We start from the raw sequence: 9,330 nt of genomic DNA on the forward strand, positions 1-9,330 counted from the left end.
GTATTTACAATTAGGTCCTTCTGTAGCTCAGTTGGTAGAGCATGGCGCTTGTAACGCCAGGGTAGTGGGTTCGATCCCCGGGACCACCCATACGTAGAATGTATGCACACATGACTTTAAGTCGCTTTGGATAAAAGCGTCTGCTAAATGGCATATATTATTATATTATTATTATTAAGCAATAAGGCGTGGGTTGGTCCAAATACCACGGCTAAGGGCTGTGTCCAGGCACTCGGCATTGCGTCGTGCGTAAGAACAGCCCTTAGCCGTGATATATTGGACATATACCACACCAGAGTGGACTGTTATTGCTTAATTGTAAATACTAGATCAGCTATATGTTGCCAGCTGAGGGAGTCTGGGGATGGAAGTTGGTCAAAGGACAGGAGTCGATGTCCTGACACAAAGTTCCCGGGACAGGATCACTTTTTGTGTTTAATTTTTTTTTAAATATTTCACCTTTATTTAACCAGGTAGGATAGTTGAGAACAAGCTCTCATTTACAACTGAGACCTGGCCAAGATAAAGCGAAGCAGTTAGACACACACAACAACACAGTTACACATGGGATAAACAAACATACAATCAATAATACTGTAGAAAAATATATATACAGTGAGTGCAAATGAGGTAAGATAAGGGAGGTAAGGCAATAAATAGGCCATAGTGGAGAAGTAATTACAATTTAGCAATTAAACACTGGAATGGTAGATGTGCAGAAGATGAATGTGCAAGTAGAGATACTGGGGTGCAAAGAAGCAAGATAAATAAATAGATACCAGTATGGGGATGAAGTAGATAGATGGGCTGTTTACAGATGGGCTACGTACAGGTGCAGTGATCTGTGAGCTGCTCTGACAGCTGGTGCTTAAAGCTAGTGAGAGAGATAAAAGTCTCCAGCTTCAGAGATTTTTGCAGTTCGTTCCAGTCATGGGCAGCAGAGAACTGGAAGGAAAGACGACCAAAGGAGGAATTGGCTTTGGGGATGACCAATGAGATATACCTGCTGGAGCGTGTGCTACGGGTGAGTGTTGCTATGGTGACCAGTGCGCTGAGATACGGGTGGAATTTACCTAGCAGAGACCTGTAGATGACCTGGGACCAGTGGGTTTGGCGACGAGTATGAAGCGAGGGCCAGCCAACGAGAGCATACAGGTCGCAATGGTGGGTAGTACATGGGGCTTTGGTGACAAAACGGATGGCACTGTGATAGACTGCATCCAATTTGTTGAGTAGAGTGTTGGAGGCTATTTTATAGATGACATCACCGAAGTCGAGGATCGGTAGGATGGTCAGTTTTATTTGGCAGCATGAGTGAAGGTGTGTGTGTAGTAGATTAGATCAGAAAATAGGAAGGTACATTTTCTAATGTTGGTTTATATTTGTGAAACATTCAGATTGATGATACAGTTTGTTTGATTTATTTTACCTTTATTTAACTAGACAAGTCCGTTCAGAACATATTCTTATTTACAATGGTCTAGGAACAGTGGGTCAACTGGTCTAGGAACAGTGGGTTAACTGGTCTAGGAACAGTGGGTTAACTGGTCTAGGAACAGTGGGTCAACTGGTCTAGGAACAGTGGGTCAACTGGCCTAGGAACAGTGGGTCAACTGGCCTAGGAACAGTGGGTCAACTGGCCTAGGAACAGTGGGTCAACTGGCCTAGGAACAGTGGGTCAACTGGTCTAGGAACAGTGGGTCAACTGGTCTAGGAACAGTGGGTCAACTGGTCTAGGAACAGTGGGTTAACTGGTCTAGGAACAGTGGGTCAACTGGTCTAGGAACAGTGGGTCAACTGCCTGTTCAGGGGCAGAACGACAGATTTGTACCTTGTCAGCTCGGGGATTTGAACTTGCAACCTTCCAGTTACTAGTCCAACGCTCTAACCACTAGGTGATGAAGGCCTGGAAAGTTGGCTACAAATAAGGAAGCCTAGCATGGATCCCAACTTGTTCTGAAATAATGAAGTGAAACTGAACTATACTGAGAGAGAAAATATATAAACAGTTCATATAAGTAAATCGGTCGATTTTAAATTTATTAGACCCGAATCTATGTATTTCACATGACTAGGCAGGGGTGCGGGCATCGGCCCACCCACTGGGACCAGACAATCAGAATTAGTTTTCCCCCCCACAAAATAGCTTTATTACGGACAGAAATACTCCTCAGTTTCAACAGCTGTCCAGGCGGCTAGTGTGGTTATACATGGTTTTGAGGCTGGTTGGACTTACCGCCAATTTCTCTAAATTGACGTTGGAGGCGCCTTATGGTAGAGAAATGAACATTCAATTATCTGGCAACAGCTCTGGTGGACATTCCAGCAGTCTGCATGCCAATCGAACGCTCCCTCAAAACTTGAGACATCTGTGGCATTGTGTTGTGTGACAAAACTGCACATTTTAGAATGGCCTTTAATTGCCCCCAGCACCAGGTGCACCTGTGTAACATTCATGCTGTTTAATCAGCTTCTTGATATGCCACACCTGTCAGGTGGATGGATTATCTTGGTCATGGAGAAATGCTCACTTAACAGGGATGTAAACCAATTTGTGCAACAACATTTGAGAGAATTAAGGCTTTTTGTGGGTATGGAACATTTCTTCATTCTTTAACAGTCTGTCATGACAGACCAAGAGAGCTTCATTCTTTAACAGTCTGTCATGACAGACCAAGAGAGCTTCATTCTTTAACAGTCTGTCATTAGACTTCATTCTTTAACAGTCTGTCATGACAGACCAAGAGAGCTTCATTTTAACAGTCTGTCATGACAGACCAAGAGAGCTTCATTCTTTAACAGTCTGTCATGACAGACCAAGAGAGCTTCATTCTTTAACAGTCTGTCATGACAGACCAAGAGAGCTTCATTCTTTAACAGTCTGTCATGACAGACCAAGAGAGCTTCATTCTTTAACAGTCTGTCATGACAGACCAAGAGAGCTTCATTCTTTAACAGTCTGTCATGACAGACCAAGAGAGCTTCATTTTAACAGTCTGTCATGACAGACCAAGAGAGCTTCATTCTTTAACAGTCTGTCATGACAGACCAAGAGAGCTTTTCTTTAACAGTCTGTCATGACAGACCAAGAGAGCTTCATTCTTTAACAGTCTGTCATGACAGACCAAGAGAATTCTTTAACAGTCTGTCATGACAGACCAAGAGAGCTTCATTCTTTAAGTCTGTCATGACAGACCAAGAGAGCTTCATTCTTTAACAGTCTGTCATGACAGACCAAGTCTTTAACAGTCTGTCATGACAGACCAAGAGGCATTCTTTAACAGTCTGTCATGACAGACCAAGAGAGCTTCATTCTTTAACAGTCTGTCATGACAGACCAAGAGAGCTTCATTCTTTAACAGTCTGTATGACAGACCAAGAGAGCTTCATTTCTTTAACAGTCTGTCATGACAGACCAAGAGAGCTTCATTCTTTAACAGTTTGTCATGACAGACCAAGAGATTATTCTTTAACAGTTTGTCATGACAAACCAGCATTCTTTAACAGTCTGTCATGACAGACCAAGAGATTCCAACAGTCTGTCATGACAGACCAAGAGAGCTTCATTCTTTAACAGTTTGTCATGACAGACCAAGAGAGCTTCATTCTTTAACAGTCTGTCATGACAGACCAAAACTTCATTCTTTAACAGTCTGTCATGACAGACCAAGAGAGCTTCATTTTTAACAGTCTGTCATGACAGACCAAAGACTTCTTTAACAGTCTGTCATGACAGACCAAGAGAGCTTCATTCTTTAACAGTCTGTCATGACAGACCAAGAGAGCTTCATTCTTTAACAGTCTGTCATGACAGACCAAGAGAGCTTCATTCTTTAACAGTCTGTCATGACAGACCAAGAGAGCATTCATGCTTTAACAGTCTGTTAATTCTTTAACAGTCTGTCATGACAGACCAAGAGAGCTTCATTCTTTAACAGTCTGTCATGACAGACCAAGAGAGCTTCATTCTTTAACAGTCTGTCATGACAGACCAAGATTATTCTTTAACAGTCTGTCATGACAGACCAAGAAATGCTTTAACAGTCTGTCATGACAGACCAGAGGCTTCATTCTTTAACAGTCTGTCATGACAGACCAATTCTTTAACAGTCTGTCATGACAGACCAAGACATTCTTTAACAGTCTGTCATGACAGACCAAGAGCTTCATTCTTTAACAGTCTGTCATGACAGACCAAGAGAGCTTCATTCTTTAACAGTCTGTCATGACAGACCAAGAGCTTCATTCTTTAACAGTCTGTCATGACAGACCAAGAGAGCTTCATTCTTTAACAGTCTGTCATTACAGACCGAGAGCTTCATTCTTTAAGTCTGTCATGACAGACCGAGAGCTTCATTCTTTAACAGTCTGTCATGACAGACTGAGAGCTTCATTCTTTAACAGTCTGTCATGACAGACCAAGAGAGCTTCATTCTTTAACAGTCTGTCATGACAGACCAAGAGAGCTTCATTCTTTAACAGTCTGTCATGACAGACCAAGAGAGCTTCATTCTTTAACAGTCTGTCATGACAGACCAAGAGAGCTTCATTCTTTAACAGTCTGTCATGACAGACCAAGAGAGCTTCATTCTTTAACAGTCTGTCATGACAGACCAAGAGAGCTTCATTCTTTAACAGTCTGTCATGACAGACCAAGAGAGCTTCATTCTTTAACAGTTTGTCATGACAGACCAAGACCAAAAGATGGGGAGTTAAAATGAATCTAGTAGGTGCCAGAATGGTATACTATGAAGCAAGCTTGATCTAGTCATGCTTTTCTAAAGTTAGCCAGCTTCAGTTAGCTTCACATTCCATCTGTATGGTGGAATAGCACACCTGCCGCTGACGCTAGCAGTAACTACAAGTCGAATGCCGAACTTTATTGAGACGATGCTGAAACATCAATTCGTGGGCGAGTCAATCCTACAATTTTTTTTCAACGAAAAGTATGCTGTATGCTGATGACTCAATTATTTATTATAATATTGACAAGGCTTTTCAGGACTTACTGTTGGCCTTATTCAAAGGCAGCTTTTCCAATTGAAACGTGTTCTTCATGAAAAGGAAAACTAAGTTAATTCCCTGAATGTGAACAGAGAAACTCACTTGTAGATTTGAACTAGAGAACAGGCCAGCAAGTTGATAGGGTCACCTCTGATAAGTATCCTGGGATTTGGTTAGATGGAAAGTTGAATTTTTAAACAGCACACTGATAACTTGACCAAGAAACAAGTTCTATTCTATTTCAGGAACAAATCTTGCTTTTCAATGTTAGTCAGAACGAATCTTGTTCAAAGCACTTTTTAATCAGTCCAGGATTATGGTGATGTTATCTATATGCCTCAGCATGTACCGTAAACTTAACCTTAACTCCGGAGTGTATCATGATGTATTACCAATGGTCGATCACTGACCCACAGCCCCCATTCTCATCAACGGGGCTGCAGTGGAGCAGCTTGAGAGCTTCAAGTTCCTTGGTGTCCACATCAACAACAATCTAACATGGTCCAAGCACACCGAGACAGTCATGAAGAGGGCACAACAAAACGTATCCCCCCTCAGGAGACGAGATTTGGCATGGGTCCTCAGATCCTCAAAAGGTACTACAGCTGCAACATCGAGAGCATCCTGACGGGCTGCATCACTGCCTGCTATGACAACTGGTCGGCCTCCGACCGCAAGGCACTACAGAAGGTAGTGCGTATGGCCCAGTACATCACCGGGGCCAAGCTTCCTGCCATCCAGGACCTCTATACCAGGCGGTGTCAGAGGAAGGCCCTAAAAACTGTCAGACTCCAGCCACCCTAGTCATACTGTTCACTCTGCTACCGCACGGCAAGCGGTACCGGAGCACCAAGTCTCGGTCCAAGAGGCTTCTCAACATCTTCTACCCCCAAGCCATAAGACTCCTGAACAGCTAATCAAATGGCTACCCAGATTAATTTCATTGCCCCCCCCCCCTCTTTTCCACCTCTGCTACTCCCCGTTGTTATCATCTGTGCATAGTCACTTCAATAACTCTACCTACATGTACATATTACCTCAACTAACCAGTGCCCCCGCACATTGATTCTGTATCGGTACCCCCTGTATATAGTCTCCACATTGACTCTGTATCAGTACCCCCTGTATATAGCCTCCACATTGATTCTGTACCAGTACCCCCTGTATATAGTCTCCACATTGATTCTGTACCAGTACCCCCTGTATATAGTCTCCACATTGACTCTGTACCAGTACCCCCTGTATATAGCCTCCACATTGACTCTGTACCAGTACCCCCTTGTATATAGCCTCCACATTGACTCTGTACCAGTACCCCCTGTATATAGCCTCCACATTGACTCTGTACCAGTACCCCCTGTATATAGTCTCCACATTGACTCTGTACCAGTACCCCCTGTATATAGTCTCCACATTGACTCTGTACCAGTACCCCCTGTATATAGCCTCCACATTGACTCTGTACCAGTACCCCCTGTATATAGTCTCCACATTGACTCTGTACCGGTAACCCCTGTATATAGCCTCCACATTGACTCTGTACCAGTACCCCTGTATATAGTCTCCACATTGACTCTGTACCAGTACCCCTGTATATAGCCTCCACATTGACTCTGTACCAGTACCCCCTGTATATAGCCTCCACATTGACTCTGTACCAGTACCCCCTGTATATAGTCTCCACATTGACTCTGTACCGGTAACCCCTGTATATAGCCTCCACATTGACTCTGTACCAGTACCCCCTGTATATAGTCTCACATTGACTCTGTACCAGTACCCCTGTATATAGCCTCCACATTGACTCTGTACCAGTACCCCCTGTATATAGTCTCCACATTGACTCTGTACAGTGCATTGTTGTATATAGCCTCCACATTGACTCTGTACCGGTACCCCTGTATATAGCCTTTCATTGACTCTGTACCAGTACCCCCTGTATATAGTCTCAGCATTGACTCTGTAGTCTACCCCCTGTATATAGCCTCCACATTGACTCTGTACCAGTACCCCCTGTATATAGCCTCCACATGGACTCTGTACTGTAATACCCTGTATATAGCCTCCACATTGACTCTGTACCAGTACCCCCTGTATATAGTCTCCACATTGACTCTGTACCAGTACCCCCTGTATATAGCCTCACTATTGTTATTTTACTGCTGCTCTTTAATTACTTGTTACTTTTATTTCTTATTCTTATTATATTTTTTTAACTGCATTGTTGGTTAGGGGCTAGTAAGTCAGCATTTCACTGTGAGGTCTACTACACCTGTTGTACTCAGCATTTCACTGTGAGGTCTACTACACCTGTTGTACTCAGCATTTCACTGTGAGGTCTACTACACCTGTTGTATTCAGCATTTCACTGTGAGGTCTACTACACCTGTTGTATTCAGCATTTCACTGTGAGGTCTACTACACCTGTTGTATTCAGCATTTCACTGTGAGGTCTACCTACACCTGTTGTATTCAGCATTTCACTGAGGTCTACCTACACCTGTTGTATTCAGCATTTCACTGTGAGGTCTACCTACACCTGTTGTATTCAGCATTTCACTGTGAGGTCTACCTACACCTGTTGTATTCAGCATTTCACTGTGAGGTCTACCTACACCTGTTGTATTCAGCATTTCACTGTGAGGTCTACCTACACCTGTTGTATTCAGCATTTCACTGTGAGGTCTACTACACCTGTTGTATTCAGCATTTCACTGTGAGGTCTACTACACCTGTTGTATTCAGCATTTCACTGTGAGGTCTACTACACCTGTTGTATTCAGCATTTCACTGTGAGGTCTACTACACCTGTTGTATTCAGCATTTCACTGTGAGGTCTACTACACCTGTTGTATTCAGCATTTCACTGTGAGGTCTACTACACCTGTTGTATTCAGCATTTCACTGTGAGGTCTACTACACCTGTTGTATTCAGCATTTCACTGTGAGGTCTACTACACCTGTTGTATTCAGCATTTCACTGTGAGGTCTACTACACCTGTTGTATTCAGCATTTCACTGTAAGGTCTACCTACACCTGTTGTATTCAGCATTTCACTGTAAGGTCTACTACACCTGTTGTATTCGGTGCATGTGATTAGCAACATTTTATTTGATCACTGTGAGGGGCGGCAGGGTAGCCTAGTGGTTGGAGCGTTGGACTAGTAACCGGAAGTATTCTGAACTTCCCGTTTGCATTGTCTTTCTAAGTACCAGAAAGCGCCACTAGGGGGCAAATAACACCATTGAACACAATGAAAATCCAATTTAACCATTGTAATAATATAATCTGTTACCTTCTAACGGGATGGCAGCACAGGAAGGTTGCAAGTTCAAATCCCCGAGCTGACAAGGTACAAATCTGTCGTTCTACCCCTGAACAGGCAGTTAACCCACTGTTCCTAGACCAGTTAACCCACTGTTCCTAGACCAGTTAACCCACTGTTCCTAGACCAGTTAACCCACTGTTCTTAGGCCAGTTAACCCACTGTTCCTAGGCCAGTTAACCCCCTGTTCCTAGGCCAGTTAACCCCCTGTTCCTAGGCCAGTTAATCCCCTGTTCCTAGGCCAGTTAATCACTGTTCCTAGGCCAGTTAACCCCTGAACAGGCAGTTAACCCCTGTTCCTAGGCCAGTTAACCCCCTGTTCCTAGGCCAGTTAACCCCTGTTCCTAGGCCAGTTAACCCCCTGTTCCTAGATCGTCATTGAAAATAAGAATTTGTTCTTAACTGACTTGCCTAGTTAAATAAAGTTTAAAAAAGATTGTAACAAAAAAAGTATGTTATGGTGTAATGGGCCTTTCTCTCCACCAGGAGGCTAAAACACTGAAACACTTTTATAATATACTTTTATCTACAAAGCATTGATGGGACAACTCCCTTAGTATCTCTGTTCTCTACTGAACAGATCAGTTACTCAATACGGTCTTCGTTCAGTCGCTACTGTCCTAATCTGTTCCTGAGGACTGAGATGGGGGGGGGGGGGGGAATACTTTACCATAATGCCCCCTCATCCTGGAACATGTTTCTGTAGATATTGGAGTTGGAGGAGTTAGTGTCCTTGCCTGTTTTTCAGACTCTGATTGACAACACCCTTTTGTGACAACTGCAGTTGTTTCTAATCTTCAATTGTATCTGAAATGGTCTTTTGTGTGTATTCTGTGTTTTTCTGTAATGTTTTATGGACACGGCTTCTATTTCCCTGTTTTGACTTCTTGCCCTCGCAAAAAAAAGGCTTTTAACCTCTGGGTTTTAACCTGGTTAAATAAAGAATAAATAAAAGTCAGTAGGCTGTGAAATAGGCGATTAGAAGTGGTGTTTTTATTTA

The sequence above is a fragment of the Oncorhynchus gorbuscha genome, linkage group LG11 (assembly GCF_021184085.1).
Source record: "Oncorhynchus gorbuscha isolate QuinsamMale2020 ecotype Even-year linkage group LG11, OgorEven_v1.0, whole genome shotgun sequence".
Lineage (NCBI taxonomy): Eukaryota > Metazoa > Chordata > Actinopteri > Salmoniformes > Salmonidae > Oncorhynchus > Oncorhynchus gorbuscha.